Genomic DNA, 25318 nt, shown 5'->3' with positions numbered 1-25318 from the left:
ATACATGGCTGCTGATGGACACGCTGTGGAATTGCAGAGATTGAGCCTGTGGCGGTCCAGTTTCAGAACTGTAATGGGACACTTTCACGCTGTGAGGGGACTGACCAGCGTGAACAGTTTTAATGGGCTCTGCTTCCCGGTTTGCGCCACAGTTTTCATCGCAGCAAAATAAAACTTAAGAACATTTTTGTCAATGGAATGCAACGATGGGTGAAAAATAATTGAGATAAGATACATGAGAAGTAAGAAGGTGGTACAAGCAACTCTAATTAAATTTTGCTTGTTTCTAAAACCAAACCAATGTCAAATTTCAGTCTTACTAGAAGAAAATCAAAGATTTGAATTCATTATAACATAAGACAATCCTTTATTAATATAGCAAGTGGAAAATTGAAGATGTCGTGGCGAAACAAAACTAACAGAAGTTAAAAACAGAGTAAAAAGAACGGCAGAGTGAAGAGAAATACAACATAACAAGCTAAACTATAAATTTGCAAATATCAATATGTGCACAAATTAAATGTAACATATAATTTCATATAATTACGTATGTATAGGTTGTCACCTACACATACGAATATATATTTACAAAACATATACATCCAGGTGTGCACATACACTCATAAATACATACAACCACAGATATGCATATGTAAATATAATTACACATGGAGAAATGAATGTCAACAGAATGTTAATGCTCAAAAGTGTTTTAAACCCTTTGCCTGTGAAAGTGTAATTTTGTTTTGTTATATATTCTTTAGATTTTAACAAACATGCTTGAAATAGTCTTTGGTGGTCCCTAACTGGACCCCAGAAAAACACCAGTCTGCCATATTAGCTTAGATGCAGCTTTTATCTTTGTTTTTGATTGTTGTTTGAGGCTTTTGTGTCTTCGTCTTCGTCCCATTTTCTATCCTGTCAGAAGAGTACTTTTTTTTCTTTTTAACTTGTTGAAGGTTAGTTGTTTCTCCCTACAGTCACCAAATGATTTCTCAGGAGTAAGGAATACTGAGACGCGTCACTGACTTTACAAAAGTCACCACAGCTTGGCTTTTACCAGTTCACATTTTTTACAATCAACTACATTTTAAAAGATTACGTTACGATTTGAACTGGGTTAAACGAGGGTGGCAGAAGACCAGAAGAATCCTTGTTAATGTGAAAAATGACATTTTTGAGAACATGCGGGGACCCACTGCTGAGCCGTGCCAGTAATAGCCTCCTGGTCAAGGTTGACGAGGTTAATGTTATTATCTGTTTCATAAGAGGCAACACTCAGGTCTAATAAAAATCAGTGCTGCATTGTCACCGGAGTCTGGGGTGTACACCAAATCTGCAGTTCCAGTGCTGTGACACACATCAAAACTGTTGAAAAGGTCTGCTCTCACTTCGCTAGAGGATAATTTATCGATGAAAAGAAACAATTATATATCACCCATTATTTCTTTCTACTTTACTCCCCATGCTGTCAAAACTGTCTGTGGTCTTTTGACATTTTTTCGATGTCTCAATAGGTCTCCTGAAAGTCTTTATAAATTTGCACTGGGACGTTGGTTGCTTGTCACTTATTCTGTATTTGTCAGTGCAGTTCTTCTGTCTGAACTTGAGACCATGTTTTTTTTTTTTTTTTGGCTGTGTGGACCACTTACCTGCTGACATCTTCAGGAAACTAAAGAGTAGAAGTCCAGAACAAACTTGACCTCAGACAGAGATCATTTTTTCAGTTTGTCAAAGACAAAAGTTTTTTTTATCCATTTAAAAGCTTTAAATTAAGCTTTAATCAGTTTCATACTGTTTAGCAACATGATAGCAAGAATAAAAGAATATTTCATGTACAGTCAAATTAAACCATTCAAACATTCAATGTATTTATTTTGTTAATTTCTCTTTTCTACTAGAATTGAAAATGGTGTATGATTTTAGCTCTGTTTGTATATGAAGCCTACATCTATCGCCACAGATATCTCAAACACTCTGTAGAGTAAAATTGTTTTTGTTTGCTTTCGTTTTTAACTGTGTGGCTGCTTCAATGGAGATAATCGCCCAGGAGAAGAAGAGCATCTGTTGCCCACGGTGCCAATGGGGCTCAGCACTGTCCCCTATCAGTGCAGCATGGTACTTCCTGTCTCACCATTCACGACCAATCAGAAAGACTAAATACTAAATATGACATGCATGTTCAATAAGTATTATTGCATGTCACTGGTAACAAAGCTCCTAAAAGTCCATTTTTAGTATTTGTCTTTTTCTACTTTATTTTTTTGTATTTTAAGAAACTGTCTACCATCCACTTCACTAAACCCCATCCTGGGAATTAAAAAATGCTGGTGAGTGCTACAGGCACCGGGACATCAAACATGCCAGGCAGAGGATTTATTCATTCACGCATAAAGGTGACACTTCAGGACTTGCGACAAAAATGTTGTGTTTAAAGCAGAGACCATCTTTTATTCCTTATTTAGGAGTCTGCAGCCAGGAATGGGAAAGGTTTAGGTTTTTCTGTAAAACGATAAACTATTACACCTATTTAACCCATAGTAAATAAAACAATCTGATCCCTCTATATCACCTCCCTATTTGCATGATATGTTGAAAACTTAGCAGCCTTTTATGAATAGTATTTTTGTTTATTTACCTATAGCCATAGTTATAGTATACTATAGTAGTTTATTGTGTGAATAGCTTTGATGTGTTTTTTTTTTTTCTGGTCAAACAGATTTGATGTGATTGGATGTAAATTGGATTTGCTAATCTTGTGATGTGACTTAAGATGATGCTTATTATGAATTGGTACAGTGCAGAATGCACTGTAAAAAAATGCTTTAAAATATGTATTTGGACTGTTGCACAACATATATCTCCAACTATTTAAAATATAGAATTTATTACACCAGTCTATTGGCAATTTTATCTTGTCAACACAGAGTCAAAATAATATGTACAGGCTGGTCTATGTACAACAACCCTGAATAATATTTGGGTAAAAACCCTTAACAAGTTGGAGAAACAACAAGCTTTTAGTATCCATCAGCAGCCTCAATATTTGACTGATCTCCTTAATTTGTGGAGCATATTTGAATTAAATGTTTTCTGACACAGGCAGCAATTTACAGTATTGCCCATACATTTTTGATATGAGGTTTGGAGCAATTTAGAAGTTCAGTGATAGTTTGCTTTCATCCAATCTATTCATCCAAATGATTTCAGGGTTAATATCCAGTTGCGACATCCAACTGAATAAGCTTCAGTCATCTAGTCTTTGTTATCTTTTAAAAACAGATAAGGAAAAACTGAGTGTATCTGTTTCTTCTTCTATTTAAAAGAGGGCAAATGGATCTCTGTGTTGGATCATTAGATCAAGGGAAAGTTTATTCATATGTCACGTTTCCATCAACTCCAGCTACACAAAGCCTTTCACAAGAATTTATGACCAAAAAGGTGAAAGCCATAACATTTCAAAAGGCATTTATCTCTGTTAAGATGAAAAAAATTGAATAGGAAACAAAAATCTAGGACGGCATGTAAAAAAGGAATGAATTTCCACCATAATTTTTTTAAATTTTATTTAATGAAAAACAAACAAACAAACAAAAAACAAAGCCATTTCTGAGCTCCAAAAGATAAAAACTTGTGAGAGAAAAAAACTTTGAAATTTTTAGATTAATCTGAGTTTGAAAAGTAAAAGTAAATTTCCTTCCTGGCACAACAAGAAAGCAGGAGAAGTACCAGAATCCAGAGTTAGAAAAATGTCAGGTGCAAGCTTTGGTAGGTGTGAAGTTGTGCCACATGCTTTCTATTTTAAGCTAAACAGAATTGCACACCGCTTGAATCATTTTCTGTGCAATGTGACAAAACATGAAGATGTTCAATTGGTATGAATACTTATAGCACTAAGCCCAATCCGACGACATATTAAAGACTCCTTAGTTCATTATTTATCAGGATCCTGTTTCCTGCATAATACACCCCACTTCTGAAAAACCAATAACCACAAACCATTCACCGTTACTGAAGGAAAATGCAGAGCCTCCCCTCCTCCTGCCCTCTTTGTGTCTGATGTACCTGAAGCCATGAAAGGTGCAGCTGATGCTACCAACCTTACTGGATTGTATCGGTCCAAAAAACAAATTGCAGATACTAGCTGTGAATCAGCCGTTTTACTATGCGATGGCAGACCATCACCCCAGACTGTCCTCTGAGTCCCTAAAGGGCACGACAGTCTGGAACAGTCAGACGAGCAGTGAATAAACGTCTGGAAGAGCTGCTCCACTGCTCCACTTCTCCTGTCCATCCCTGATGCTCACATCAGCAAACACACGTTCACCTCTGGAAAATTACAGTGAGAAAAGAACCCAGACGTATTTAGGATGGATATTTCAGTGGATATCTTCCACTGTGCTGAAGAAATCAGTCTAACAGAGACATGTAAATGCTGCTATCAGTGTTTCTGTCACTTCATGGCCCACATGCCCAAACATGGTCAGATCCTTTGACGGCAGCACCGACCAGACAAAATGTTCCCCCGTTTGCCTACAGGCTGTTGAGCTGGTCTGCTTGTGTTGAGTGTGTGTTTGCGTGTGGGTGAGAGGATGAGTTGAGCTGATATGGAGTCATTTTGTGTCACAATTCAGAGAAGCCCCTCTACGCCCCGCCACCCCCTTCTGATGAGATTGAACATTTCCAGCACATTCTGTGATCTCAGTCTTTGCCAATTCAGAGCAGCCGACCACACCCATTAGATGGAGGTCCGTGCAATTTCTTTTCTTTCTTTCTTTTTAAATTTTTTTTTTTCATTTTCGTTTTGTGCTCATCTGTTTACGTCAAGTCCTTCCCTTTTATCCTTCATTTTCTTTACGTGCTGCATCGCTGGTGAAGCCACGTGCTCTGTGTTTATCATGAGGAAGGGGTGGGAGGCAGAGTGACGAAGATACCATTCTCTCTCTTTTTGTCCACTGCAACCCCAATCACACACACACACACACACACACATACGCACACACACACGCCCCCTCTCTGTCTCACTCTCTCTCTCTCTCTCTCTCTCATCCACATTGTGGCAGACGGAGAGACAAGGACAAAAACCCAACCACGATCACTGAGAGCTACGCCACAGGTACAGTAAATTTTGATCCATAGCTTTGTATTAAATTAAACATTTAAAATGGGTAATACTGAGGCTGGATCTCTTTGTAGCACTTCAAATGGCTTAAAATTTGCATTTATCCTTTACCTTTTCCATGACTGAGACTTGACGCCTCCCTTGAGAGGTGGCTTCTCTGTGTCAGAGGACAACAGCAGCAGCAGGAAGAGGAGGATGTTAAAATGAGGACAGCAGTTTTTCCCTTCTTTGTTTTTTTTTTTTTTTTTTTTCTTCTGGCACAGAATCTGTGAATACCGAGGCTGAGGCTTTGTACTTCTGTTTACACACCCCCGCTGGCGGCTTCAGCATTTGCGTGAACGGAATGTCGACAGGTTGAATTTGTTGACCCCGCAGGGAACAAAAGGGTACCATTTGCTGAAGAGTGAGAGCAAAATGCACACATAAATATTGCGCTCTTGAGGGGCTTACGTCACTGAGAACGGAGCAGAAAATAATGTCTGGCTGTCGCAGGGTGAGGCAGCTGAATGATGCCTCTACAGTAGGTGGAAGTCATAAAAGTTGATTGAATTTGGCGCAGGCTTGGATGGCGGTGCCTCGTGTCCGAAAGCATGAATGCTCCTGGCGACACCTGTCTGATTCTGAAACGCAAATTCTGGTGTTCTTTGGAGAAATGAGACCATGCATCTTAATTTTGCCGCCTGAACCCGTTGAAGAGATGACATCAATGAGCCAAAATTGAGCTTTAATCCTGTCACCAAATCATTAATGGTTGAAAGGAAGGATAATTGAAATATAACCTTCTGCCAAAATTGCTTTTTTTTCTTTTGCATCCAGTGAGTGTTTTGTCTCTAAACTGTTTTTTCTCCCATTGAAGTTGAGGCTGTCTTCTCTTTGGGAGCGGTCTGTTTCCTTGATCTGGATTTTATTAATAGATCCACAAAGGCAAAACAGACTCCTGTTTTTTGTTCTTTTAGCAGCCTCACATCAGCATCAATTAGGACTGTGTCACAGCTCCGTTAAGCCCCTATTGAGATTTACCATAGCGTTAGAAAACCAGATAAATCCAGAGCCCTGTGTGAATATTAATGTGTCAAATTGCGCTCCAGCTGAAAAATTCATTCTGGGTGGATCTGTTTGAAGCTCCTTTGCTTGCACAGTTACAAATGACCGACTCACACCCCATATTTATGAGGTTGTACACTGGAATGGCTTCTCACCATTATTTTTGCCCCAGTCTGCAGAGGGCTACTGAAAAGGCATGTGTTGGAAAATACATGCTACAATATTTTTATTGGCTTTGTTTTTAGTAAATTAGATATTTCATTTGGATATTAACATCACTTTCACATGTGAAATGGCCTGTTTAATATTTTTTAATGGATACTGAGCAAATGCTAAATGTGTTATTTTCACATTGCAATCAAGTGCAAAAATAATTATTAAAAAAAACTAGCTGTTTTTATCCTCAAATCTAAAATGAACCATTAGTTTTCTTAACAGGATAAAAAAAAATATCTTTTTTTTGGCAAAGCCATTAAGCTAACTCAGGTAGCTGTGTTTGCTGGTGTTGCTAATATTGGTAATTTTAGTTAATAAAGTTGTTACTGTTGTGTTTTGGAGAACTACTTTGTACCTAAAAATCACAATTTACCAGAATAACAAAAACCTACATTTTGAGGAATTTTGATTCTGTTAGCAATGTTAGCCTCATAAGCAAACATTGTTTTTCTCATCATGTTCTGTCCAAGAAAACTATTTACTCATCAGATAAACAGCACATTTGTGAACTGACTAACAAAGCGCAACTTTGTTTTCTAATGTTGCTGTAGCCACATTGTTAATATTTAGTTTTGTGCAATAGTGCTATTTTGTGCATAAATTTGTGAATAAATGCAAGGAGTAAAGGGTTGAAAACTGTGACTGGCATCGAAGGATTTACTCGTTTGTAAGTCTTGCTGTTTTTCTGCTTCTTTGTATGTCGAAGCAAATCTTCTCTCTCCTTGGAGTCTCTCTAAACATCCATCTCCCTCCCACCCAGTGGCATTCTGAACAGCCAAACAATGAGGTTGGCACTGTGACTGAGCCACTGGAAGAGCAGCACTGTTATTAGCGTGTTCTGCATGCTAATGCTTTCCACTTTGCAAGATGTTTTCCCCCAGATTTCTTCACTTCATTTGGGAGCTCTCCTGTAATCTGCTTTGAATGCTGTTGAAATTGTTTTCGTTGGTGAATACTCATCTCAAATTGGGTTTCGGTGGTTCTTCAACACAGTTGTGGGACAATGCAATCCCACCGTTTCGGAAGCATCAATGTTTCAGTGAGAGGGATTGTATTGCAAAGATTTTTGACCTTCAACTTCGTTAGAAAAGTTTTTCACAGGATTCTTTTCAGGCTGTTGGGTGACCTTTTGTGTGTGTTTAGTAGCTTTGTTGCACAAAGTCTTCCAATGAAATCCTGTGAATCTTTTCCCCAACAGCAGTGCAGTAGATCTCGTCTCTTGTATTTGCTGATAGATGGGGCGAGGAGCTTCCCTTCCGAGTCCGGCTGCTCGGGTCCGTTGAGCCTTCTGCAGACCGTGTACGTAGGATTATAAAGCCACTGTAGCCAAAATAACGTACCATTCATATGCCTCACAGTCCCCATCCCCCGCTCGCTCCCCTTATTCAGCTCGGCTGAAATTGTTTATGGCATTTTCCGTTCATCTGTTTCACTCTGCCAAGCAGACCAGTGTTGTGCATATTTATTATGCAGCCGTCAGCCATTAGAGAACCATTATCTAATAATTAAACAAATATGCTTAGTACAGAAGTAGCTCATTTGTCACGGCGTAGTTATGTATTTAGAGATAATTTCATAGCCGCAAGAGGCATTAGGGTTATGCTCAGAGGACAGGTGATGTTATCCTAAAATTTTCTGTCTGTCATTTTCAGGGTGAGGTTCACGTTGCTTTCCGGCTCCACTTCAGCTTTGTGAAGTCCAATCATTCCCCGGATTGTTTATTCATTGAACGCTTATTATGTTGCCAACTTAGTACTGCTTCTAAATGTTCAGTCCTGATGGGCCCCTGGCCATCTTGCTTGTGCTTTTGAATTTTATTATTAATCAGGTGTGACTGTGGGATAATTCACATGGAATAAAAATGTGTCCAGGTTGTTTGTTTATTTAATTTTGTAAATCTTGCACATTCCTTTTGAAAAAGTTGGAAATCCTGCAGGAGAATGTCCACCATCAGCTCAAATAAAGCCATTTATCATTTGTGACCCCATGCTTAAGTGGACTTAAGTCGATGCACAATAGTCTGAGAAAAAAGCAAGAAAGTCCAAAAAACTGAAAGTTTTAGAATGGCCTAATCAAAGTCTGGATATGTGACCATATGTGAGCCGCCCATGTTGGTCTAGCTCTGTTCCATTAGTTTTGATTTGTTCTATTTTTAGACGTTTGCCTCCGTTTCTTTGATTGAAGCACTTTCTGTTTGGACAGTTCTTCCCTCTGAATTTGGAGGCTTTTCAGGTGGAGGAAATTTTACACTTTCAGACATTTGCTATGATGTGCAACCGTGGCAACAAGGGTATTGTTTTTACAACTGGGAGCAGCTGTTTAGCATCTCAAAAGCTCAAATAATAGCTGAACTACAGCTGCAAATCCCACAGGAGTTGAAAATGAGACTTTGGGGCTGCAGAGCAAGACTAAAGAGCAGAGAGAGAAGGCAGAACTTCAAACATTTTTTTGTGTCAGAGGGACAAAGTTGGAGCAGAAGCCAAAGCGACTCTGAAAAGCCATAATTAAATGAATCGTCTTGTAGTTTCATTAAGACACTCTTTGGGTTAATGTTGAACTTTTTATGCCAAAACGTTAAGAAATCTGGAAAACAGCATCCTAATCTAATCTAAACCAATCTAATCCGTGTGATTGGTTTGACATGATCTGCCACAGGCCTTCACAACACAGTAATGCAATAAAGTTAATTAGGACATATAGCTAGAGATTGCATTTGTATGATAAACAAAGCAAATTTTCAAAGAGATTCATTTCTTAGTTAGTTTTTGGAGCAGATCTGTATCTATTGGAGATTTGCACTGCCTGGTGAACTGCAGTATGGCAAAAAGACTGAATAACACCTAAATAAAAACAATGTTCTCTGGAAAGCTTTCCAAATGTCAATATTGCCTTAGTAAATGCTGCCTTCATTCTGCTTCATTTCATTCAAGTAAATGAATGCTTATAGCACTGCAGTCAAAGTGCTAAAGAAATCCAATTATAACACAGAGCAGTTTTCAGTTCAATTTAAGAATATGGAGCTCAACTGGGCGAAAGATTTTCAGATGAATCTCTCTCTTATTTCCTGTTATTGCTATACTCAGATGAAATGGAGCATGTCAGCAATTCCTGCCATTACACATTTTTACAAGCGTTGTTTTCCCCCTCAGTGTGCGTGGGCGTGCGTGTGTGCGTGCGTGCGTGCGTGTGTGTGTGTGTGTGTGTGTGTGTGTGTGTGTGTGTGTGTGTGTGTGTGTTATCCATTACTGTTGGCCATCAGTGTTCGAATGCCAGCCTGTGTGCTTGTCTGTCCATGGTTACTGTCTCAGTCTGCAGGGAACTACTGATTCTGCACTGGTTCCACACTGTCTTGAATTATTAATATGAGAAAATCTTTGTTGAGGAAATACAACCAGCCATTTTCAGCTCTAAAGAAAACATAATACCTTACGTGTTTCAAAATATTGGATGTTTACAAATGAGTGTATAGATTAGATGAAGGATGCACCAAACCAGCCTGATATTAACTTTATGCACTTTGACACTTAGTGGTCACTAATGGAAGCCTTGTTCTAAAATGAAGACAGGCACAGCAGGGTCAACCATTTGTGTAAACACTGAAAACAGTGTTTACACATACGAAACTAAAACAAACTGCTCGTTAATGTTCAATATTTTACCAAAAACTGTATAAGTATGTTTAGATAATAAGCTATCAAATGAGTTGGCTTTTTTTTTTTTTAACAAAACCAAACCTGACCTAACACTAACTAAACCTAAGCTTTATCAACGTCAAAGATCTTACTTATGCTGACTGTGTTGTTTTGCTCAAAAACGTAACTATAGTTTAATGTGGAAAGTTAAAGGGTAGTCAAAAGCAACCAGTTATATTTACTCTCATCACTGAAACTAAGGACAATTTGTCTGTACCTTGTACTTTAAGTTGGAAAGTTACATTTTGCAGTTACATGTTAAATCATATCCATCAATGAATTAAAATAAATAATAATAATAATTCTGAACACCAAAAAAAAAAAAGAAAACAGAATTGGTGCTTCAGTCAGATTAGTACCGTATTAAGAACCCATGGTGCTGCATCAACTGGAAGACAAGGACACAATGAAAAACCCATCAAGTCCAGTTCAAGTAAACCTCTAAAGAAAAAAAAAAAAGCATTGCAGTACTTAAGACGCCATGAGAGAGGCAACTGTTAAAAAAAAACTTAGCTTGGTTTATGTTTATATAAACATTCAAAATAATATTTTAACAACAAATGTAAATAGTACCGGTTTTATCTGGTATTTGCAATTATGAAGCCAAACCAAAGGATCCAGTGCTTAGTTTGGAGTCAGTAACTCCAAACTATTAGATAGGAGGGACAGTGGGTATATTGGACATACGGTTTCCTCTTTTACAGAAGTGCAAGGTTCAGAGGAAGTGGAAAAACACAGAAGATTTGTAGATGCAGTGAAGGATGTTGAGGCCTTGGTGTGACATAGAAGGATTCTGAAATGAGAGAGATGATCAGCTAGAGACTAAAAATATTGAAAATTTGTCTCATTAAAATTATACCTCAAAATTTTCACGAGGTCACATGATTACATGTTTTAATTTGTTTTGCATTTGTATCTGTACTTATTTAATTATAAACCACTTTGTAACATAGTCATGTTGTTGACCAGCTAAACTTTGCCATATTTATTCCTTATTTGTTTCTATCTACATTTTAACAAACTCATGTGCTAAGCTGGGATTACTTGCAGCAAACTTAGCAACAGGCTAACATATCAAATTAATACCTTCGAATAAATCTAGCTTTTAATAAATCTTTTCATAAAAAGTTATATTTAATAATCTGACAAATTTAGGCATACATTCAGGTAGATCAACAAGTCAATTTCTTAAACATCTTTTTTTTTTTCTGGCGTAATCATCAAACACATCAAAACTGAAAAACATCGACCCTGTAATTCCTTAATTTCCCGTGGTTGGTGATTTGCTTTTTAAAAGCCATGTCTGTTTTTAGATTATAGGGGAGAATTAACGTTTCATGAAAAGTGAAAAGCCAGAGTTTCAGAAAACAAAAACAAAGTATAAAGCAGCGAGACATTTCTTTTTAAATGAGACAGACAAAATTTGCTGGCCATAATAAAAGAGCAAAAAAGCACATTCATTCTCTTTTATGGTCAATTCTTATTACAGCTGATGTTTGTACTGGAAAAAGTTCACACAAATCCAGTTGTATGTGAAGAAAATCAGAATTGGCGAGTCGAACCTGAAATAAAAACAACAAATAACATTGTAGGTCAGAAGCTATTTTCATGCTAATTGATTCGTCGTTAGCGATGAAAGCGACATTTGCTCAGCTCACATATAATGACACACCAGGATATTGCATTTCGATTATTAGCTTTGGTAGAAAATTAGCGACGATGCTTCTCGATGTTTTGTCATTTTACTGCTAATTTGGTCAGTAATGAAACACAATTAGTGCTGTGGAGACGTCAGTTTAATAGTGCAACGATGACAAGCACATCTGAGGAAGAAAACTGTAGTTAATCAGAAAAGCCATCTATTATCACGGATCGCTCCATTGGGCTTTGAGCCTTGACATCCAGTCCAGGAAAGAATCTGGTGAAGCCATCCATCTCCCTCCAAGGATGACTAGTGGCCACATACCGTCCGTCCATCTGCCCTGCAGCTTAATGGGGAGGCTATAGAAACAAATCCAATAGAAGGGGAATGCAAGTTGCAAATTATTTGAATCAACTGCTTAAAAAATATTGAATCGAAGAAATTAATTTGGGCAAACTTGGAAAACAATATCAAATTTACTTACATGTACATTCAGTAACCTATCATTGCAGCGAGAGAAAAACACCTTTCCACCCGTCTTCCCTCAATGTTTCCTTGCAAATGTCATATTGGCAATAAAATTTTACAGTTTTTTTTTTTTTTTCTTTTTGAAAGCCGTACATGGACTTCTAACCAGAGCAATTCCTCGTCTATCTGATAAGTGGTAAGAACACTTATCGGTTGCAGATAATGTTATTTACTGTTCCTAATTTTCATTCTGTGACAAAGGTTACATATGAAGCTTGCAGCTCTCGCTTTAAAGTGTTTGAAAATTCTTCTCCAGGGCACAAGCTCAGTAAACATCTTTCAAATTTATCCTGTGAGTTGGAGCCAAATAAATTATCAGCCTTGGAAAAAGTATAAGAAGTGGAATTAAATGCTTCTGGAAATGTACTAAAAAAACATAATATGTCTATAAATGAAGGACGACAAATGTGAGGTAGGTAAGATCTACTCAGGGTGATGCTCTTTGTTTTTATGTTTTTTATTTCACTTCATTATGCGAGTTATACAGTGTACCCTGAACTTCCAGTGACACAGTTGCTGAATGAATCTGTGCAGTAGCAATTTTTTCTTGCAGGACTTGACAGTTTATACCTCACTAAATTGGAAAGAAAATATATTTTTTGTCTCCTTCTGGCAGTTTGCATGGTAGAATAATCACACTGAATGAGGTTTGATGAGGTTCTTTGAATAAATCAAAAACAGTCCCGGGACTGCACTCCCTCTCCGCCACCAGCACCTGGCCACCATGCTGTCAGACCAGCAGCTTTCTGGTGGGAATCCCCAGAGTTCATGAGTGATTCTAAATCTGCCTGAAGAGAACGACCTGGCAACATATTTCTACGGTTAACCTTGTGTGTGTGCAGTGTGTGTGTGAATGCATGTGTATCAGATACAAAAATAAATACAATAATTGCAGGTTTATTTGAATCGTGAAGCAGATAGACAGGATAATAAATCACTTCAGCTGTGCTGTTGATTCATTTTGAGATTCTCACAAAAAAAATTCAGTTTTGAACGTTTTTTTTTTAATTATTATTATTTTGATCAGTATGAAAAAACATTCATGTTGAATAGACTCATTACATGCATTCATATTTCACACAGAACTGAAAATGGCATCGTTTATATTCCCAGTCAGATAGGACTTACCAATCCTAAGTGCTGGATCAGAATATATCGTCTTGAGACATGTGAGTGAAAGATATTGTTTGGATCTTTAAACGACATTAAATCAAACAAAGGTGCCATATTATTGACCTCAGCAGCCCTATTAGTGTGACTGTTCGGTCCACTACTAAACCCTGATACCTTCAACTCATATTCAGAACTCTAAAAGCATAAATTATTAATTTCATTATTATTTCACTGACCCATAAATGCTCAACGTTAGAACCACGGAGACGTTTGAATGGAGCCTTTTGTCCGTCTTCAGCATTCATTTTGTGCAGAATTTCATCTGTCAACACGGATTTATTACAAACTGCCTGTACTTACTGCAGAGCCTCTTTTAATGTCCATAATGAGAAGGCACTTTATGAAGGTTCCTGCCACCATTTCCATGTCTGAACTCATCGCCTAACAAGCACTATTTCATCATTATGTCATTATTTTTTGGTACACATACATTTTCTTCTGGGACACAGAAAAGACGTCTTGGGTTTTCTGTTTTTAGTAAATTTCCAAAGCACCCAAAATCCTTTCCTTTCCCGCTTTGTCTTAATGGTGTATCTATGTGTTGAATTTTGAGGAAAAAAGATTAATTTTGCACAATTAAAAAAAAAAAGCTGTAAGATAAAATATTTGGAGCGCTTTGAACACTTTACGGTTTCACTGCAGCCTCCTTCCTTTTTTTAATGGGAGCTCATGTGTTGGAGACACTTGAATCCATTTACAAGACAACAATTGTCCTTATATGCGTTGAAACGCCATTACGTCCATTTTCAGATGGACGGCAGCGATCACTTCTGTTGGAGCATCGCTGACATCACTGATCTGATCAGCACCTGGTTGAAATTCTGGGCAGCATCACAGACCTTTTTTTTTTTTTTTTAACACCACCAACACCAGTGACTCCATGAATGAATATTGATGGAAAGCGCAGACTTACTACTTGATATAAAGATATACTACTTGATATAAAGATATACTACTTTATATCTTCTATACAAATCACATGGACATTACCTTCATTAGTGCTCGTCAGCTTCTAGCTCTTTCAATACTCTGAAACAATTCGGCGGGGGCGGGGTTGTCCTGTCACACCTTACCCCTGCTGAGAGGTAAGGCAAAAATAGATGTTTGAACAAGACTGTTGTCAAAAGAGTGAGTTCCCCACTGTGTGACTGGACGCTGCCGAGATCTGCTTTCTTTGTTCCTTTGTTTATTTTCTGCTTGAATCAGCCAGGAATAATGTACAAACAAATCCACATTTCTGCATGAGTGAAAAGTCATTTTTTCTCGGCCACCACCTTTGAGACAAGGGATCTTCGGATGGCAGAAAAAATGGCTGCTGGGTTTCTCTGTCTAGAGGTGAGAGCTAATTTTTAATATTTAATCCTCCTCTCAGAAATGATATCTGCGCTCCGTGGGGCTGCTCAGCCCAGGAAGATTCCTCTAGACGCCCAGTAGCTATTAATAATTAAAAGTCTCAATTTCAAAAGAGCAAAAGAAAAAAAAAAACGCCTCTATGTTAGCTGGTGAAGTGTTTCCGCATCCCCACATCCACAAGATGGGTGTGAGAAAGATACTTAAATAACAAAACCCTTTATTTAGCTCAACAACTCCAACATTTAAAAAACAACATGTTGGTAACGAACCCGGACATTGCTTCATACTGTTGTTTCATCTGATTAGTAATCATTAGTATAAGTAACTTAGAATTCAGATTAATCTTTGTGAGGGAAACAGAAAAAGGTTTCTGCAGTTATATGTAAAAATAAAAAAACAAACAAACAAAAAAAACCCAGCATTTTGTTACTGCAGTGTTCATCTTGCTGATAATGGGGGGACATAACACATCCTGGCATTAACAGAGGTGAGAAGTCCAAGCGAGGGCAATATTTCATGAAATGCACCATCGTTGCAATCCCTCTCTTAGGAGGAGAGGAATGACTCAATTTAGTTTGGGAAGGAGGCACAATAATTGGACCGTCTGAACCTACAAAATTAGGTCCGAATTAGAAATGCACTACTGAGGGTGACGAGGATTTTCCTAGACTGTACCCAATTAATCCTCGGAGAGAAGCAATTAGACAAGCGCTAATTACAGCAATATTTGTTATACTTCCCACAAACAGATCTGTTCTTACTCCCTTAGGGATGATGTGGTTTGGTTTTTGTTTTTTACGTTTTTGCTTTGACAACTGAAGATGCTTATATTGTACACCATTAGAGATCACAATAACAAAGAGTTACAGTAAGTTTTGTAGCCTAAAAAGGGCATCTCTCTGGACTTTTACAGTCCTGCTGTTTGGAAGTTCTTCGTCTGACTGGTGGAGTCGTTCGGCTCGACAAAAACAGCAGCACAGAACATCAGCTCAGATCAATTCAATTCGCTTACTTAGTTTACAACACGTGACGTATTACGGCACTGTAAAATTTAAAGGTTTGTTCATCTGAGTCAGATAGACAGATTCCATACACCCCTATAGTTCCTACATACAATTAAAGCAGCGAAGTTTAGTTTGTTTTTTCAAATTACATTCATAAAAAAAGAAGGTTTTCTGTCTCAGGAATCCCAGCAGGTCATGTCCAGTCACTGATTTGCAGCAGTCATTCCTCCTAGATGAGCATGTGGTGACAGAGGACGGTTGCTTGAATTTTGTCACTGACTTTGCAGCAATTCCCTCATGGTGAGCATACATACAGAAAGAAAAAATCTAAAGGAAGAAACCGCCAGCTGAACCAGGCTCAGTGTGAGCGGCCATCTGCAATGACCTGTGTGTTTTTTTTCCTTTTTCTTTTTCTCATAAGAGAAGATTCTGAAGATTCTGGGTTTTTTTCGACTTATGGAGAAATACAAGTCATCTTCCTGTTCACAATGAAAGCAGGAAAGAAAAGCACCAGCAGAGCATGATTTGTGCCACAAAAAAGGCAAAACCGTTCTTTTTAGCACTGGCAAACATTCAGATGGTTATTGCGATTTATTTATTTATTGTTCGTGAAGGTAATGCATTAATTGATTCAGATTGGCTTTCATCGCTGCCATGACTAATGTTCTTTGTGTGGTGAGTCATAAGCTGCCAGTGAGCAAGCCTGGGTACAGCAGAGCACTTCTATGGATGATGCAGGATGGTTTCAACTCCTCCTGACAAATCAGCTTGTTTTACAGCAGACATTTTAGGTGGGTTTTTATAGGCCTGCATGTCTGTGTCTGCATCATGTTGGCTGTCAGATACAATGTGTGCAAACCTTCGTAGAATAAAAGTTTTATTTTGAAATCAAGGTCCCAGAGTCTGGAGGAAGTGCTAAGAAGCACAGAATCCAAGCAGCTCGATGTTTTCTCAGTGAGTGTTTGATGTGCCATATTATCTGCTGGTGTTGGTCCACTCTGCTCCATCACGTCAGAGATAGAATAAGACGTTAAAGGGACTACTTAAGAGAGGAAAATATTCCTTTCTGTGCTCAGTAAATCTTTGATTTGTTTCACATTTTGAACTTGAAGTAAAAAGCTGTTTCAACAAGAGTCCAGAGGCATTTTAGCACATGAATTACAATCTCAGATTTACACCACATAATTCTCTTTGATTATAAAAGTCTTTCATGTGTGCTTTTTGCAACCTGTATTCATCAATTCAATGATCTTTGAATGTTTTGTTTGGTGCAAAAAGCCAGTCCTAATTCCAATTTACAGAGCTCAAGTTCACTGGAGGTAATTTTATAGGTAAAATATCTGCGATCAAACCTGTTTTCATGTCCTTGTTTCTTGCACTTGAGTGCAGCGACTCCATCTTCCTCTTTATCTGTCTGTAGCACGCCGGCAGAGCGGGCTCATCACTTTGAGGGTATGTAGGAGGAAAAAACGTCATGTCCTTTGGAAGTTTTTTTTCGTCTTTGAAGTGCAGCAGCCATATGTCTAATTAACACAGCTGAGTGGATTCAGTGACCTTGTGGTGTGACGAGGCTGCGGGAGCAAACCTGAGCTTTGTCACTTTTAGTGTGGGAGTTGGGGACACAGCAGCCCTGTGGGTAATGCAGAGCAATGAAGATAAATTAAAATCAGCTATTTAATTTGTGTGACAGTTGAACTAAAGAGGTTTCTACTGCTTCTTGTGAAGTCCTAACCTTAATCCTCTGTCAGTGCATGTGCTGGTGCCATCCCAGTTTCGGAGTATCGATTCCATCTTCATAGATCAGATGTGATGCTTCCCTTTGACGTGAATCTGCAATTGATTTTCTGTCTGACAGAGAGCTTCTCTTTGTGCTCACAGTGCTCTGCAGAAGTATTGAGAGCTTCTGAACTTGTTTTGTTGTGTTACAACCACAAACCTTAAAATATTTTATTGGGATTTTATATGATGGATAAACTTGTGCATAATTGTGCAGAGAAAAATAACAGGATTTATATCTTTCAGAACATTTGACTTCAGCTCCTCCAGTGTCGATGCATTTCAGAGCCATCTTTCGCTGCGGTTTCAGGTCGTTTAGTGTAAATCTTTAATAGCATTGCTCATCTTCAATCTACTGTATTGTCTACACCCACTTATCCTTGACAAACGAGGTCTAAAATAATTCGTTTGTCAAAGATTGTCTGGCTGGAGGTTTAATTGTGATGCCAAAATATATGTTTAAATAATCACCTGACTATTTTTTATGGGTGCTTCACAGTTGAAAGAGTTGCAGCTTTTCCCTTGATGCTCTGAGCTTCTGGTGTCTGTCTCTCTGGGGTTCTGCCTGCAGAGACAGAGACCAGCCCTCAGACTTCTGTCATCAATCAAAACTATTGCTTTGTAGGACCTTAAAGGATGGAAAAGCTTCAAATTAGCATTGCAAGACATACAAAGGTAAAACAAACAGAAAATCTGCCAGTCGGGAGTTAATCTGGGTTGGGTCTGGATAGGGACGATCGATGTGGAGATTAACCGATAGACACACATATGCATGCAAAGATGCATGTTTATTTATTTATTTATTTATTTAAATCTTGGTAAAATCCAACTTGTTGAAAGATAAAAGCTACATTTGAAAATGAACTCCAGTGGGATTCTGCTTCTGCTGCCATTCTTATTGATTTTCCGATTTTAGTTAAGCAGCTAATATTCGCAATGAAACACCTCATTGTCTACGCAGCTGAATGCAGAATGCAATTGCAACTACACTATTGAGATTTGGCAACATTTTTTTATGTATTTTTAAAATTCACAACACATTTATGCAATTTTTACTGTTATATCAGCTATTATGACAATTGGTGTGAGACTTTTGCCCCAGTTTGTCAAGACATTCAAGCAAAAGCTGCAAATAGACTTAAGTCAGGATTCTCTAATTCCAGCCCTCAAACACCTCAATCCTGCAACTTTTTGATTCATAGCTAATCTAGCACACCTGACTCAAATGACTGAATCACCTCCTCTACATGTTTCATTTCATTCAGGTGTATTGGAGCAGGTATTCAGGTAAAAGTTGCACAATAGTTGATCTCAAATTAGGATTCAGTTGCCTAACAAAGAGCCAAGAATGCTGCGTTTTGCACACGATCATGTTCACAGTCTAAAGAAATCTGTCGTTTATTAAACGGGACCCTCTAAGGAAGAATTAGTCTTTAGGATTTTCTTTCTGTGGAAGAACCTGGGTGAAAAGTCCAATAATGTCCAGTTTTTGTGTCTATGTGGAAACTGCACAACTGAAACGCTTAAAACAGCAAAACACTAAAGGAGCTGAAGAGGGAAGACGGTTTGAAAGAAGGTTACAATGGTGTGACTGTGAAATGTGTAATTTGGCAAGACAAGCCTGTGAATGGAGAAAAAGAAAGAGAAGCATTGTGTGCAACATAAAGCAGGGAAGCAGAGATTAGAGAAGAGTAATGAAGCTTCATTGAGTTCCAATAGTTACATTGACAAAAAATTGGACTTTACAACGTTACTCTCAGTTTGGCTCAAAAGGCGCCAAACACTGTATGTGTGTGTGTATGTTGTTTATTTCAGTTGTTTCCAAAGGTTGAATCTGGACCCCAGTGAAAACAAAGTAGGGGGAAGAGAAAGTATTTAGATTCAGTCTGCGAATCAAAATTCATTTCAAAATGTGGCTTTTTTTTTTCTTTCCCCAATAGAACCGCGACAATTACAGAGTCACACACTAACAGAGTCACACACTAACAAGTGAAAAACAGTCATTGTGGCTGTTTTTGTGCTCTGTATCCTCCACTTTATTTCAAATGTTTGAACTATTTGCCAACATTTTTTTTTTTTAGGGATAATGAATGTCACGATGAAAAAAACCCACAAAAGTTCTGGTTTGTCCCAACATAAATAGAGATTTAACCTAAAGTTAGGTAGCATTCAGTTATATTTTCAAATACGGTAAACTCTAATGAGGGAATCATTATTGCTAAATGTTAGATTTTTAGAAACTGTGGGAAATAAAGACACAAATTAGGAATGCACTTCCTCCTAGACTCCTTTTCTGCTACCAGTTGTTGGATACAGAAAGGTTTTTATCTACAGCACCACCCACTGTTTACCATAAGAACTACAGCAGTTTAGCTGCTTTTCAGGCAAAATCACAGCAAAACCTAGTGAATATGAAAGAACCCTTGAGAGAAACCAATCGGAGTTAATTTGTTACTTCCTCACTGCAAGTAAAGGAAAACCAAAGAACGTAAAAAAATGAACACATAAAATATGAACAGCTCATGAAATGACAGAGGCCTCATTAAGAAATAAAGAAGAAATGATCAGTATAACAATTGTGAAAAAAATTAAAGAATTGACCACCCAGAGCTGGATCAAATCCTAACCAGTGTGTCTTTCTCTGTTTATTTGCATAGCAGTGCTTCTCGGTTCTCCAGTTTACATTTGGTCAACTGACCTCTCTAAATTGCCTTTAAGTGTTAATGTGTGTATGCATGACTGCCTGTCTTGTAACCCACCTCACGTTCAACCCTGATAGGCAGGTATGGACTATTGATGGATGGAAATTGCTCTACTCGTTCCTTATTGTTGACTTAGTTGTTGCTTTATCACATGCAGCAGGGAATCCAATGAAAACAGCGTAATAACTCTAAAAGCACTCTTTGTTTGTTTTTTATATATTTGTTCATTTTTTATCAAACAGGAAAGATTAATTAAGGTGAAAGGCATTTATCTTCAAGATTAGCTTTTATTTTTTTCAGGTGGCGCTGCATTGTTGCTCGGTTTACGTTCCCGTGATTAATTTACGCATCTTGCTCATGATTTGCTAAGCTGTGTTCGTACATAGACTAGAACATGTATTCAAGATGGTGGTGGGCAACGTAAATGTGTAATTTGAAAGGAAAAGAGACGGTGAGCCAGATGCCATTGGACCCAGCTGGGTTGTCACGGCAACCCTGTCTGGAGAAACGTGAAGGAGGAAGAAAAAAAAAAACTGGATGAATTCATCTTGTTCTCGCTCTTTTTTTCTTTTTGAAATGATGAATAGCTTTTCTGCTCAAGACTCAATTCAGTAGTAGAAAAAACAATTCTCAGCAGCGTCAGCTCTCCACTAACGAGTCGACAGAAAAGTAGGTTTGCCTCCACTGACACCATCGCTGTCGGAGCCCAGTCGGTGAAGTTGGGCTCCCCTCTGTGGAGAGTGGACTGCATGCCTCGGTGTCCTGACGGTCAGAGCGGTCAGGAAACAAACACTGCTGAAAAGTGCAATAATTGTTGCTAAGGAATTCATTTTATTCTAGAAATGTTTGTGAAATAAATCACCAATTCAAGCACAATTACCTCACATATAACGGTGATATAGATTTGTAATTAGGTTTGTTTAGTGGGCGAAGGTAGCAAGCGACTGCTGCCGGTCAAATGTACTTAATTAGCCAGTAAGTGTGAGCGCCTCTGTTAACGCAGGTATTTCTGCAGTTTGCTGCTCTGTGTTAGAGAGCTGAGTTTGATTAAAAGAAAAAGAGCGAGGAAGGCTCAATGAGCATAAACAATGTTGTGAAAAAGGCAGGGCCAAAATTTATTGAATGTAAGTATCTCTCAAGTCAAGATTTAACTCTTTAGGGGTCAAGTTCAAGTTTTGTCCCACACATGTAAAGGGCTAATTCAAGTACAGTCTTTAGCCTGTAAGGAAGAAGTCCAAGAAAAGTCCCAAGTCTTTGTGGGGCAACTCCAAGTCTCAAGTCATCCAGGGGCAAATCCGAGTCACGTCTGAAGGTTTTGAGGAGCAAGTTAAAGTCAAGTCCCAGGTCTTTGAGAGGTGCAGAACAGGCTCCAGCCCTGCTGTTAAGGGGGAATGGCAAGCTAAGTCTCAAGACTGTGTGGAGTAAATCGTGTCTCGAATGGCTCAAATCAGCAATTTTTCATATCATGTTATTTATTCAGCCTAAAACACAGCATTGTTATAGATTATGAATTCAAATAATTGACCTTAAGCCAATCTGAACAATTTTAAAATCTTCATTTTTGTCCTTAGTGCAGCTTTCAATTTAACATTAAAAAAACGAACTGCTGTTAATTGTTTGGAAAATGAATAAAGTCGGGTAATCATTACATTTTAAAGAAAAACAGTAGAAAATGAATGAAATCAGTGAATGTTCAGTACATTTTTTTTATTCCTCAAGGAACAAATGACGTCCTTTCCAAATATTATTTCAATGCATGCCGTCCTGCGGTCCTGAGTGTTAAAGAAAGGTATTTGCTACAAAACAAAATTATAATTCGCTGGTGATATGAGTCCGGTTGTCACTGGACAATCCACACGAGAAGCCAGGAGCGGCATTTTTCCACCGCCATCAACACTGGCGTCATGCTGCCAAATATAGCTGATAAAATGCAACACTAATTGATTTTAAAATCTGACGTCTTACATAACCACATAACAGTAAGGCCTAAAAAATAAATAACAATAAAGTGCAGATATGGTGGGATGAGATGAGGTGTGAAAGAAGAAAAACTGAAAGCAAAGCACTGAAAGTGAGAGAGGGCAGCTGCAAGACAGAGATGTTGGAGTGACAAAAAGAGAGGTAAAATGTCAAAGTCTGTGAATATAAAAGGAGGAGATGCTCAGAGACAGAGTAGCAGGGATTTGGAGAAAAAAACCACAATGTCAAACCGAAGACATAAAGCTTTGGAAGAGAAACAAAAGAAGCAGAAACAAAACAGGAATACAACAATGAGCCTGCCTAGGAGTAATCATCAGGCACAATGCAAATTACATGTTTATTAATTCAACATTAGTAAAATCCTAGTCGCTAGAACAAAATGATCAACACTTTGACTTGATTATAATAGTCAGTTTTTACATTGTAAGGTGATTCACTATTGACCAGCAGTTTGCAACCTGGTGATCCAAGTGTGTCCATCTATGTACGGTCCAAATCAGGACTACATGAATGTTATGCAGAATGTTTGGATATTCAAGGTCTTTGTGATGGAACGGCAAAAAAAACCAAAACAGTCTGAAGTCATTCAGGGCCAAGTCGGAATCAGTCATGAAAGCCAAACTGAGTCTCAAATGACTGAATTTAACATGTTCTCATCACATGACATCGAGTCAAGCTAAGCAGTGTACAGCAGACTGAGGAACTGCAGACCCAAGTACAGCCGGGTTCTCCAGAGGTCTGCTAACGACCCGATTGTTTTACTCAGGTGTGGTGAAGCAGAGCCATATCTAAAACCCACAGGACACCGGTTCTCTACGTCGAGATCTGAGGACGCTTGGTCAAGGCAAGTGATGCCCAAAGTGGGTCCTGGAGGGCCGGCGTCCTGCATGTTTTAGTTCTCTCCCTGGTGGTAGTAACAGCATGTCAGTGTTTCTCTTGTAATGGCCTTGTAATGAGCCATCATTTTATCCAGGTGCGTTTTGAACTAAAACACGCAGGATGGAGGCCCTAGAGGACCCACTTTGAGCACGACTGGTCTAGGATATATCTATCCTTGCTTGATCTGGTTGCTCTGGGCTGATTCCACATTTTCAGTCAAGAATCCTGTAAGGTTGACAAATTGGAAACTCTAAATTACTTAGTCATTTGGCTCAGGTATGTTTTTTTGATATAATGGACTGGCAATCTAACCTATGGTGTATCCACCTGTTGTCTGTTTAAGGCTGAAGTAGCCCCTGCTACCTCATACTTACGTATAAAATTATATGGGTATAGAACACCATTAATGCACTCATAATTTCTGTCTTTACTAGAGTTTCTGGGGAATCTGTCCTTGAAGTATTCTCTGATTTCTAGAAATCAACCTGGGACCGTTCTCATTCTAAGGTATTTTAATTACAGATTGCAGATTTTAGTCCAGCAAACAGAAAAAGTAAACATGTGCCGCTTATTATAGCAGCAGTGGATCCATTCCAGTGACCGCAGACAATCACTCTGACCCATTTAATAAACTAGTCACGATGAGAGGGAGACAGAGAGAGGTGATAAAAGATGTTACTGTCTCAACACGGTAAACGGTACCGCTCATGGTAACGGCGAGAACCAGCGCCTGGTAAGACTGGGCTGCAGTGAGTCATCTCTGACCCTGTTCAGTACGAAGGCAAAACCACTCTTCATCAGCTTCTAAAAGTGAATGTAGCCGGCATCTGTGCTTTGTCTTCTCAAGACAAAACCAGTGAGATGAAGCTGAATGACTGCTGGAGGGAACAACGGAGGACGCGAGGAAGAGAAAGGAATGATGAAGAGGTCAACAGACGCAGACGTTTTCTTGGTTGTTTTATATCTACGTTTTCTCCCACTTCCAAGTTAATGCTCATATCTTACACTGATAGTTGAGAGTGAAATTTATCCTTCCACTTAATGTTTTAAAAATATTTTAAACATTGATTAACCATGATTAATCGTGTTCAAATCTACTGATTAGATTTGTTAGGGAGCAAACATAGATTTTGATCTGTTTGCTCAATAATATATATTAATAATATATATGTATACCAGATTTAAATCTAAAAAATATACATATTTTTACATAAATTTCTTTTCAAACAGATGAAAATATATATATATTTTTGATATAAGTAATCTTAAAATATTTTAGGGGTTGAATAATACATGCATGCATATTGCAAATAAAATTTTTCTTCATAAATATATTATTTAAACACGTTTGATATCAAATGTAAGCTATAGTGCAGATTTAGACTTTTATTCTGTCACCTAATACTTTATACTTAAGTTTGTTTTTTTAAGAATTTGCAAACAGAAATGAAACTACACAAACTACACCTTTTGTTATTTGTTACTCAAATGCTGCGTTTCCTTTTGCATAAGGGAAAGAGTTTTACAGCAGTAGCATTTGCATTGTTCTATCCCATACTTTTGATGCAGGTCATCTTAAAATATCTAACCAATTACTTTTTGCAGTTCTCACTCTGGACAGCATGTGTTGCCTGAACATTTGTGCCCATTTATCTACCTGGCATCAAGTAAGAGGTGTAATTGTCCCGAGAGTGTTACTTAATATAACGCAAAAATTGTTTCAGTAACATTTTGCAGTTTGAACATTCAGGCTGCTTACCCTCTGAAGCAGTAGTAGTCCTTAATGTAGTCACACTACTCTGTGTTTCTGTGTTGGTGGACTGATGTCATGAACTGGCACTGTTGTTGTATTATTGCTGTCTGACCTCGTTTTTGTGCCTGGTGTACCCTGCATGGAGCGTTGCATCAGCTTCGTGTTTAACCACAACACTCCGTTCTGATTAGGGCTTTTATCGAGGCTCAGCCCTTGTATTATCTTTGAAAAAATAGCCCGTGTGCGTCCAAGCTCCGCGATAAACCGAGTAATCTCGGTCAGTAAGCATCTATGTCAGCTCCCGCTTAAAATCTGTCTCTGTTATCAGAAGCGTCCCACGTAGTCTTGCTTTTGAAAGGGATTCAGAAGCCCTTTCAAAAGCTTCTGAACATAATTTTTAAACTTCTGTAACATAATTTTTATGCAACATAAACATTTTTCTTATATTTTTCAG

General features: G+C 38.2%; 1 protein-coding gene across 4 annotated transcripts in view; it reads left to right on the top strand.

Moving 5' to 3' along the window:
* The first annotated feature begins 4975 nt into the window (after window positions 1-4975).
* ndrg4 (NDRG family member 4) overlaps window positions 4976-25318 on the top strand; it is a 47426-nt gene continuing 27083 nt past the window's right edge. The window contains exon 1 of one of the 4 annotated variants that reach the window (XM_055029278.1): window positions 4976-5116. The gene's annotated coding sequence lies outside the window, so the exon portion shown is untranslated. The remainder of the gene's footprint in view (window positions 5117-25318) is intronic. The other 3 variants (XM_055029182.1, XM_055029446.1, XM_055029366.1) reach the window with 3 other exon arrangements.

Source organism: Poeciliopsis prolifica, unplaced genomic scaffold (genome assembly GCF_027474105.1).
Source record: "Poeciliopsis prolifica strain line A6 unplaced genomic scaffold, Auburn_PproV2 SCAFFOLD001, whole genome shotgun sequence".
NCBI lineage: Eukaryota > Metazoa > Chordata > Actinopteri > Cyprinodontiformes > Poeciliidae > Poeciliopsis > Poeciliopsis prolifica.
Note: the sequence above shows the minus strand (reverse complement) of the source record. Positions and strands in the feature narration are given on the sequence as shown.